Raw genomic sequence first — 9253 nt, 5'->3', positions numbered from 1 at the left:
GGGGGCTTTACAAAATCATCTGCTTCTAGCCGTGAGGAATTTCAGGTGTTCAAACGTATTTCCACTAGCTAAACATCGGAAGGTGCTTGCTAACCGATACGGTGATATTGGTTCCCTCATCATTGTTCTTTTTTTAACGATTAATGGAGATACTTTGCCTAGTAGTTTTTAAAATTGTTGTTTATCCATCCTTAACAAATTATTTAAATCATCCTCGGCAGTGATTTCCAATTCTTTTAGAAGTTAAGTGCGGCTTAATTCTTATTTATTATTACTCCAAATTTTTATCCAATCACGCTTCTTTCTTGTAATTCTTTTCGTTTTCTTTTTAAGAAAACAGCAATAAGAATTGCTGCACAAACTTCGTCTCTTTCATAACGACTTTTCCGAACAAAATTTGTAGTGAAATAAATATTGTACCAGCATGCTGGTATGTTATATGCTTCGAGCCCGATGGTACAATCACTTGATGGATATATGTATATGTAAGTAAAAAATTATAGCTACCATTTTCAGCCACAACGCCCTTTTTAGGCCTTAGCTTTTTTAATGAATTTGGCTACCACTACAAATGATTCGCGGCAACACTGTTGTTGAGCATCTCTGGTATTTACTCGTATCGTTTCTTCCCATGAGAGGACTTCACTCCTTAATTGCCTACTCAGTCCAAAGTAGCACTTAAATGCAATTCTCCACTTTCCCGAAATTATAATTATCAACAGTGACGTGGGTGTCAAGGCGACAGGGGATACTTTGTCTTGACCTCTTTGATCAGCAGATCCAATCGCCTTGCTTCCTTATCCAAATTGGTAAAGGCAGAACAGACTTCGGGGTTTTTGTTACCGATGATGTTGATGTCATCGGCGTACGCCAGCTCTTGTAAAAAATGTGCCTAAGCGGTTCAGTTCTGCAGCTCTTATCACATGAAAGGGAGTCGCCTTGTCTGAAACCTCGTTTGGTAGCAAATGGCTCAGAGAGGTATTTCCAATTCTAACGGATGGTATTGCTCAACGTCATTTTACACAGCCGTATCAGTTTCGAGGGGATGCCAAATTCAGACATCGTTGCGAATAGGCAACTCTTTTTAGTGATATCGAAAGCGGCTTTAAAGTCGACATCTGGCGTATTGTGAATACCTGGATTTGCCAGGTCTAAAGCCACACTGATAAGTTCCAATCAGTTCATTGACAGTGGGCTTCAGTCTTTCACACAATGCGTTCACACAATGCTTATCCCACGGTAGTTGGCGCGAATGGCGGGTTCGCCTTTCTGGTGGACTGGGCAGAGCACACTTAAATTCCAGTCGTCTGGCTTGCGTTCATCTGCTTAAGAGTTGATGCATGCACCTTATCAATTCCTTGCCGCCGTACTTGAATAGCTCAGCTGTCAGCTCCAGAAGCTTTGCTGTTTTCCAAGCGCGCTTTTGCTATTCGTACCTCGTCAAGTTAAGTTGTGGAACATTGACTCCGTCCTCTTCGACTGGGGGCTGGGGTTCGTCTTCTCCACAGCTTCCAGAGCTGCTACCATTCAGTAGGGTAAAAAAGTGTTCCCTCCATCGTTTAAGTACGTTCTGGACATCAGTCACTAGGTCGCTATTGATGTTCTTACAAGAGATTGAAAACCCATTAAGATATAAAAATTTTGTCATTTATATCATCCATTAGAAATTCCGCCACACTGTGGTACGCCTTCACGTACATAATTACATATGTACATAAGTATGTATTCATATGCAAAGCCTTCGGCTGCTGCTGACTCAGTGAACGTGGAATTTCATTTAATTTTAAGAGCACCAATGAACTCGAGACACAACAGCAAAATTAATTGTTAATGCAACCATGCAGACCCGGCTCCGGTTATCCGGGTTCACCCATTAAGGTAAAGTGTAAAGTACAATTCTATGAAGCAAATAAAACAGCATAGGGATACGGTTTAGTTATTTGTACACAAATTTTTGGTTGCTGTGCCCAAACTACTGACCCGAATCGAAAAACGTTTACACACACTTGTAGACAAGTCTACGCTTTATTTAAAAAAATAAAAAACTAATTACTATTACTATATAATTTCGGTTTGAAATATGGTATTTTTGCAAACTTGCGAGCTGACTTTTCATAAATCGCGGTCCATTCTATTTCGTTTAGGGGGGTTTGAGGAGCCACGCCCCAACCCCTCCGTCCACCCTTCACCCCAAAATCGTTGTACAAATAACTAACATTCCTCCAGCATAGAATTACAAACATTTAATTGTACTAAATGGAAATGTTTATGACAAGTTGATTTACGTAGTTTTAGGATTTTACCTGTGAATTGAAAAGATTAATATATAATATTCCAAGGTTTTAAATATTAAAACAAATTTTGCTAAGTCAATATTTTTGTATATTTGCGTTTTCTTTTGTGCGCTGTTTCAATAATTTATTTCTTGGTTATTTTTTTAATTTTTATGTCACATTCAATATCAGATGCTTGGTCTATGAGTTCTTTTATAAAATTATTACTAATGAGTAGTGTCTCTCCATTAACTGCTACAAATATTGACTCAAGTTGTGACATGCACTCCATCATACTTGCGCTTGGAAGTGATAAACCACCCTCACTTAAGTGGTTCGCCCATGAGAGTGATGGGTCCTCGCTAGTTTTGAAGGACGAGGTATGCATTTCATCACATAGTCTGTGACATATATATCCGGCTACATTTTCTAAACCGTCATATTCTAGATCATCAAACTCCTTTGGTTCAATTTCTTCCAATGGAAGTTTCATTGGTCGCAATATCGTACCTGTATAAAAAGTTTCGTACCTGTGTAAGTATGTACATTATATTACAATACAAAAAATTTCAAATACCTGTAAGAGTAGGCTGAGATGGTTCTAAATCTGGGGTATCATCAACCTCGACATTCCCTGCCGTAGAAATTGCGCCCTCATTGCGCCCAAGAATATATGTTCTGAGCCGATATTTAAATTCTACTACACTACAACTAGTAACCCTTATTACCTTCTTGTGATACAGAAGCATCACTTTGATGAATAAGTTCAGAAACAATTTTTTTGTTTTGACGACGATGAACTCTTTGCGAACGCTCCGGGTTTTCATCACCGGGCTTGTAAATTGATGGCAAGGAGCCTCGTTTCAACAATCTTCTTTTTGCATAACCTTAGAAATATTTTAAACACTTTCATTAATATAAACACAATAAACGAAATAAATAAACATCCTACCCATTTCGAACTGCAGACTAGTTTCAAAATCTTCACTTGCAAAGTGATGCATGCAAATATAGCAAGTTTTAAATTGGAAATCCTTGCTTTGCCGGCAGAACTGGATCCACTTTTTCCTAAGTTCTGGATCTGAAGGAAAAGTAAACAAACTGCACTCTGCCGCCGTTTTTCCACATTTCGCAACTGCGCACTTCATTTTACAACGTTTTTATTTTATAACTTTAACAAAAATATCACAAATCAATACGTTTTCCTCGTAAACCAATACGTTTCCCTCGCAAACCAATACGCTTCCCACCAAAAATTGTATATTATGACGTCAACACTCGAACAGCTGATTTGTAAACAAGAGTAAGGGACCTGCGCAAAGCGCAATCTCTTTATTCTATCATTCTTGTTTGGACGTATTGTCCAAACGAGTCACTTCAATGCAAACATACATAAGTACCTCTTGGCTTAACTCCTGCTAGGCAGTGTTGCCAGAACTTTTTGGACGAACCGGCTAAATTGGCAAATAAAACCGGCTAAAAACGGCTAAAATGTTTCAACTAAATTTCACATGTTTTATTTAAATAAGTCACGAGTAAAAAGACTATTTCTTGGAGAGAAGTTACAAATTCGAGCCGGAAAAAATTTTGCCAGCAAGAATTTGCAATTAGGAAAAACATATGATTGTGGCACATGGTTGGATTTTCGTTCGTTAAATTTAAAAATTTACAAACTGGAGCGATTTTAAAATGAAAAATGTAAGTTAATACTTGTTTACTTAATTAATTTAGTGATGATTTGAAAGATATTCGTCAAAAAAAAAACTGTGTAGTAAACCCGACAAAGAAATTGAAACGTATGTTGAAGAAAGTCGGACTGACAAGATATATACACGTAGATCCTGTTTTTTGCCACTCTGAAATAATTTTAAAAATTCTATAAAAATTTCTTTTGTTTGAAATGCAAATATGGACACTAGCTGGCAGAAAAACTTGCAAATTTGCGTTCGTACAGAAAATTACAAGTTTCTCTACATTAGAGGGAATTTGGGAGCATTTTTTCTTACTATCTGATATTTTGAGTGATAATTCTCGCCGGATTTTCGACGAACAAACCTATTGTCTTCCCTACAAGGCCTTCTCAGACTGACCGATTCTCAATTCACTCAAATAGAAACCAATACACATAAAAAACGCTATAATAATTTCCCTTCAATTTTAAGGCAGTAAAACAACGACCTTAAGTTAACATCAACCGAGGCCATATGTTGACAAGGGATGCAAAATCACAGTTACACAAAAGAACATTTTTCAGAAATCCTTTCAATTCTGATGTAAAATATGATGCCTAAAGACTGCAGATCTCCAGATGACCGGTCATTTGACCGGCAGATGTCTCGTAGGATTCCCAGAGAGTTTTACTTTACATAGAATTTTGTGCTCTTTTATTTTCATTTTGACTCACTTCAGTGTTGGTTCCTTTAATTCAAGTTGGCATTCGGTTTTTGGAATTTAAATAAGTTCTCAGCAAAAAGGTTTGTTTAAAAAAATACATATGTGTACATAGTGCCTGAAAATATAAATTTTTCCCTTACCTTAAACTTTTGGGAGTGGGCAAAAATGATGTTTTGTAATTTAGGCAAAATTGAATATGCGCTATCTGGGAAGACAATATCTACATGTAATATTTATTCTGTTTGTGGCACTATATCCAAACACAAACGCATCTTAAGTGTCTTAACAGTGAAACAATTTCTTATTTTCTAAGTTTGTGAATAAAACATCACACTTAAAATTAAGACATTTATAGCAAACATTTTATGAAGAAAATCCCTTCTTCGTTTAAAATAAAAATAAGCGAAATCGGCCCAATTTCATTCAACCCTGCTTGACATGAAAATTTTCTCAACGGTAAGGCTAGTAGCCATTTCTAACAGATTTTGGGTCGCTTAGTCAAAAATGGAAACATATATACATATTTGAAATTTAAGAAAACAAGGCAAATAGCAATATCGGCTAAAAACGGTTAATTTTTTTCTGCAAAACGGCTAACAAATCGGCTGCCGGCTAAATCGAAATTTCTCCGGCTGTTTGCTATCGCAACCGGCTAAATCTAGCCGGAAAACGCCAAAATGGCAACACTGCTGCTAGGTGGTAGCTGCCCTTTAATGAAAGCGGATATTGAATTTGGCGGCAAGTAACTGACCTACTCAAACGGGAAATGCGACGAAGGAGTCTTTTAAATCTGCACAAAGTAAAAGGAGGAAAGAGCACTGAATTATTTTTATGAGCGGCGTGAGAGTTTATACATATGTATAGTGCTCTTGAGTTTATTAAATGCCTCTTTCCAATGCCGCGGAATCTGCAAAATGTGGCGCTAAACACTCTTCAAGAATATTTCTCTCTCTTTGAACAAATCAAACACTCTTTTATTTTTGCAGTATGTACAACTCGTCGTTTGCTGTTCTGTAAAGAGCGCCTGCTAACCTTTCGCTGTTAACGACATAAAGCGTTTGCATTCCATGGCTTAAAGCTCAGTTAGTCCAGACTTAACTTAAGTTAACTTACCGTAAGAAATCATCAATGGTTATTCAACACGTCAACTTAAGCCAAGAGCGGAAATATTTTGTTTTTGTATTTCTTTTTTTCAGCTGTTTAACAGTTCGCTGGCTAAAATGCCATATCAAAAAAATTTATGCAAACAAAAATGTTTGCTTTCATTTATTTTTAAGAAATACAAAAACGAGAGTCTGGCAAGCCTGATTCTCTCACCGCTCTCAATTTCCGTAAGGCCGTAACTTGAGAACCTAAAATCTACAGGTTCTTAAGTTTCTTACGGTAAGTTAAGTTTTAACTAACCGCCAACACAGTTTCTCATATAACAGGTTAGCCAAAATATTAAATTAAGTTAAGTTACGGAAATTAAGTCTAGACTAACTGAGCTTTTATTCAGTGACGCTTTTGGTCTTGGCCATGTAAGGCCGCTTTGAATTGGCGGATAACAAAATTTGAATGCAAATCAATTCAAATGAAATTGTCGTACTTTCCTTCTCAACTTTAAGTGCTTCAGTATTTCGCTAAGTAGAGCTTTCGTATTGTCCAACGTTTTTTATGCCTAAAAAGCAGCTTCATTGCTTTTTAAACTGAAATTGTAGCCGTCATCGATTCGCCAAGAGTTAGTGAGTGTCGAAACGAGCAAACTTAATGAGGTACACCCAAGCTCGCTATTGTCCATATTTCCTAGCTAACTTTGTTGTTGCTTTCACATGTAAAACTTTTCGTTAAGCGACCGGAACTCAAACATAGCAAGCAGCGAAGTGGCGAATCGATGACGGCTTGTATTACATTGGATAACATAGTAGCCGTCATCGATTCGCCAACAGTTAGCGAGTGGCGAAACGAGCGAACTCAATGAGGTGCAACCAAAATCGCTATCGTCTATCCGTGCTAGCTAACTTTGTTGTTGTTTTCACATGCAAAATTCTTCTTTAAGCGACCGGAACTCAAACATAGCGAGCGAGAAGTGGAGAATCGATTACTGCTATTAGCCGTCATCGATTCGCCACTTCTCTGCTCGATATGTTTGAGTTCCGGTCGCTTAACGAAAAATTTTGCATGTGAAAGCAACAACAAAGTTAGCTAGCACGGATAGACGATAGCGAGTTTGGTTGTACCTCATTGAGTTCGTTCGTTTCGCCACTTGCTTACTGTTGGCGAATCGATGACGGCTATTATTAGCTTATCTGGCCTACCACTGAACAAAGGATCCTATAAACATAAGCCGTCTTCGATTGGCCACTTCTCTGCTCGCTATGTTTGAGTTTTTGAACATATATCGTGTATATAAATTTAAAAATCACCGCAATTTAAAATTTTTAGAGTTTTGAATGTCTTGAAGTTTCCAATTTTAAATAACTTGCGTGGAATTCCAAAACTTTCAAAACTTTGTGAATTTGAGAAATTTTAGTAAATCACTATAATTCAATATAATGATGAATACTAGATTTCTAGAAATTTTTTATTTTTCAAAAATTTTGAGAATTGTAGGAATTCTAACAAATTTATTCTCAGTAAAAGTGTCGAATATACAAAATAGATCAAACGAAATTAAAAGTTTTCGAATGTTGAAAATATTTTCATATTTCGTCGTTTTTGAAAGTTTACATTTTAGGATGGATTTTAGGATAAATAAAATTCTCAAAATTTTTGAAACTTTGGAAATATTCAAACTTGCTTTGACTTTCAACTGTGTAAAATAATACAAATTCGAAAATATAACAAAAAAGTAAAAATTGAAAATTAAGTATAGTCCAGTCGAATCGTCGTGAAAAAGGGCCTCAGTTTGCAATACCATGCACGAATTTAGTTATGAATAGAATTGAATAGGGGGTTATAAAAAGAAGTTAAATCTAAATTTGCAGTGCTGTGCGAATGTTTTTTGCAAAGTTATGCAAAAAAACGTTTTTCTTCACATTTTTGCAAATATCTAGGCTGCTGGTTGTCGCACGGATAAGAGCAATATATCATTCTGTTCGTAACCAAATTCCCCTTTTTTTTATATGAACAATTTTTCTGTTAAACAAATAGATAAAAAACTATTAAGCATCAAAGTGGAAGATTTCTTTTTTGATGTATGTTTTTCGCAAATTACTCAAATCCTTCGCATTTTTACACTTTATAGTCCAAATACTTTTTTGAAGAACACTAAATTACCTTTAATCTGATGTATAAATATCGATGATCCAATAAGGCAGCCTCTGGCAATCGACGCTGGAACACGTACAAGTCGAGCCTTACAGGGACTTATAGGCTGCATATCGAAACTTTTTTAATCAATTTTTTCTTGTTTGCATTTTATGTTTCATTGCTATATACCATAAAACAATTAACTTACAAGTTATTTTCTTCAGCAAATAAGAAAACAATTGAAGGCACGGATTAATAACCAACGATATTTTTAAATATATTACACGCATTTCATCGGTTATTGAATCCACAAGCTCAATATTCATGGCGTAAAGTGAAGTAAGTTTATTTAAATCTCCAAAAATGAGATAATATTAGGCGCGCATGTGTAATTCGGCTCTAATTCTTATTGCACATATTGTGAAATAAAAGAATAGTAAAATAATAAATAACTCTATCGTTGCACATACTATATATTACACTGTTTTGTAGTTGAAATGAAAACTTAGTAAAAATGTAACATAACATTGAACTCAATTAATATAAATCGAATTAATTAAATGAAACGTAAGGAATGATTGAACATAAAATAAATATTTTGATAAAGAAAAGTATATGAAGTACATTCACTATTTCCACTATACTATTTCCTGGCATGTTTTGATGGCGAAGGATCATCTTCACTGTCTTGAAGTGCAATGTCGCTAGGGGGATGAATTGCATGTTTAGCTCCGCCAAATCGAGGTAAGGGGACTGTGGTTGGCATATCATAAATGTCTTCGTCATCGCTACTGTCATCGGTGATTACTGGAACGTTCGAACAGTTTTGACCTGAACAATTTCTACAAACGATGGAGCATTTAAGTCCTGCTTTCCTACAGCCGCAAGCTGCGCCGCATTGTGTCGTGCAAGTACACGAAATAATTTTAAGAAGTGAAGATGGAATTGGTTCTTTGGTGCACATAACGGGTTCCAAACGACATCTACGTTTATTTCAGCCCCAGTCTTCCGGGTCCAAGACATTGCCAAGCCATGTTTGAATCTGATGAAAAGTTCTGAAGGAATGTTGTTCAGCAGCTGATTCCGATGGAGGCAAAAAAACAAGATCTGATTTCATTTTATTACCCATACGAGAAAAAAAATTGAAGTTTTGAATTTGAAATTTGAATTAAATTATATAAATTTTGCAGAAGTCAATTTCTCTCTTTTCTTAAATGTGCGCTTGAAAATTCCGAGATATTCACCAAAATTTAAAACAATAGTTTTAAGCATTAAAAAGATAAATTAATGTCCAACTGTCTGTGACCAAAAATCAAAATTTGGTCAGTGAGATTTTTTCCAAATTTCTAAAAGTA

This window comes from Rhagoletis pomonella, unplaced genomic scaffold (assembly GCF_013731165.1).
Source record: "Rhagoletis pomonella isolate Grant_MI unplaced genomic scaffold, Rhpom_1.0 Rhpom_scaffold_00016, whole genome shotgun sequence".
NCBI classification, from domain to species: Eukaryota; Metazoa; Arthropoda; class Insecta; order Diptera; family Tephritidae; genus Rhagoletis; species Rhagoletis pomonella.
The sequence above is the reverse complement of the archived record's forward strand: the minus strand, read 5'-3'. Positions refer to the sequence as shown.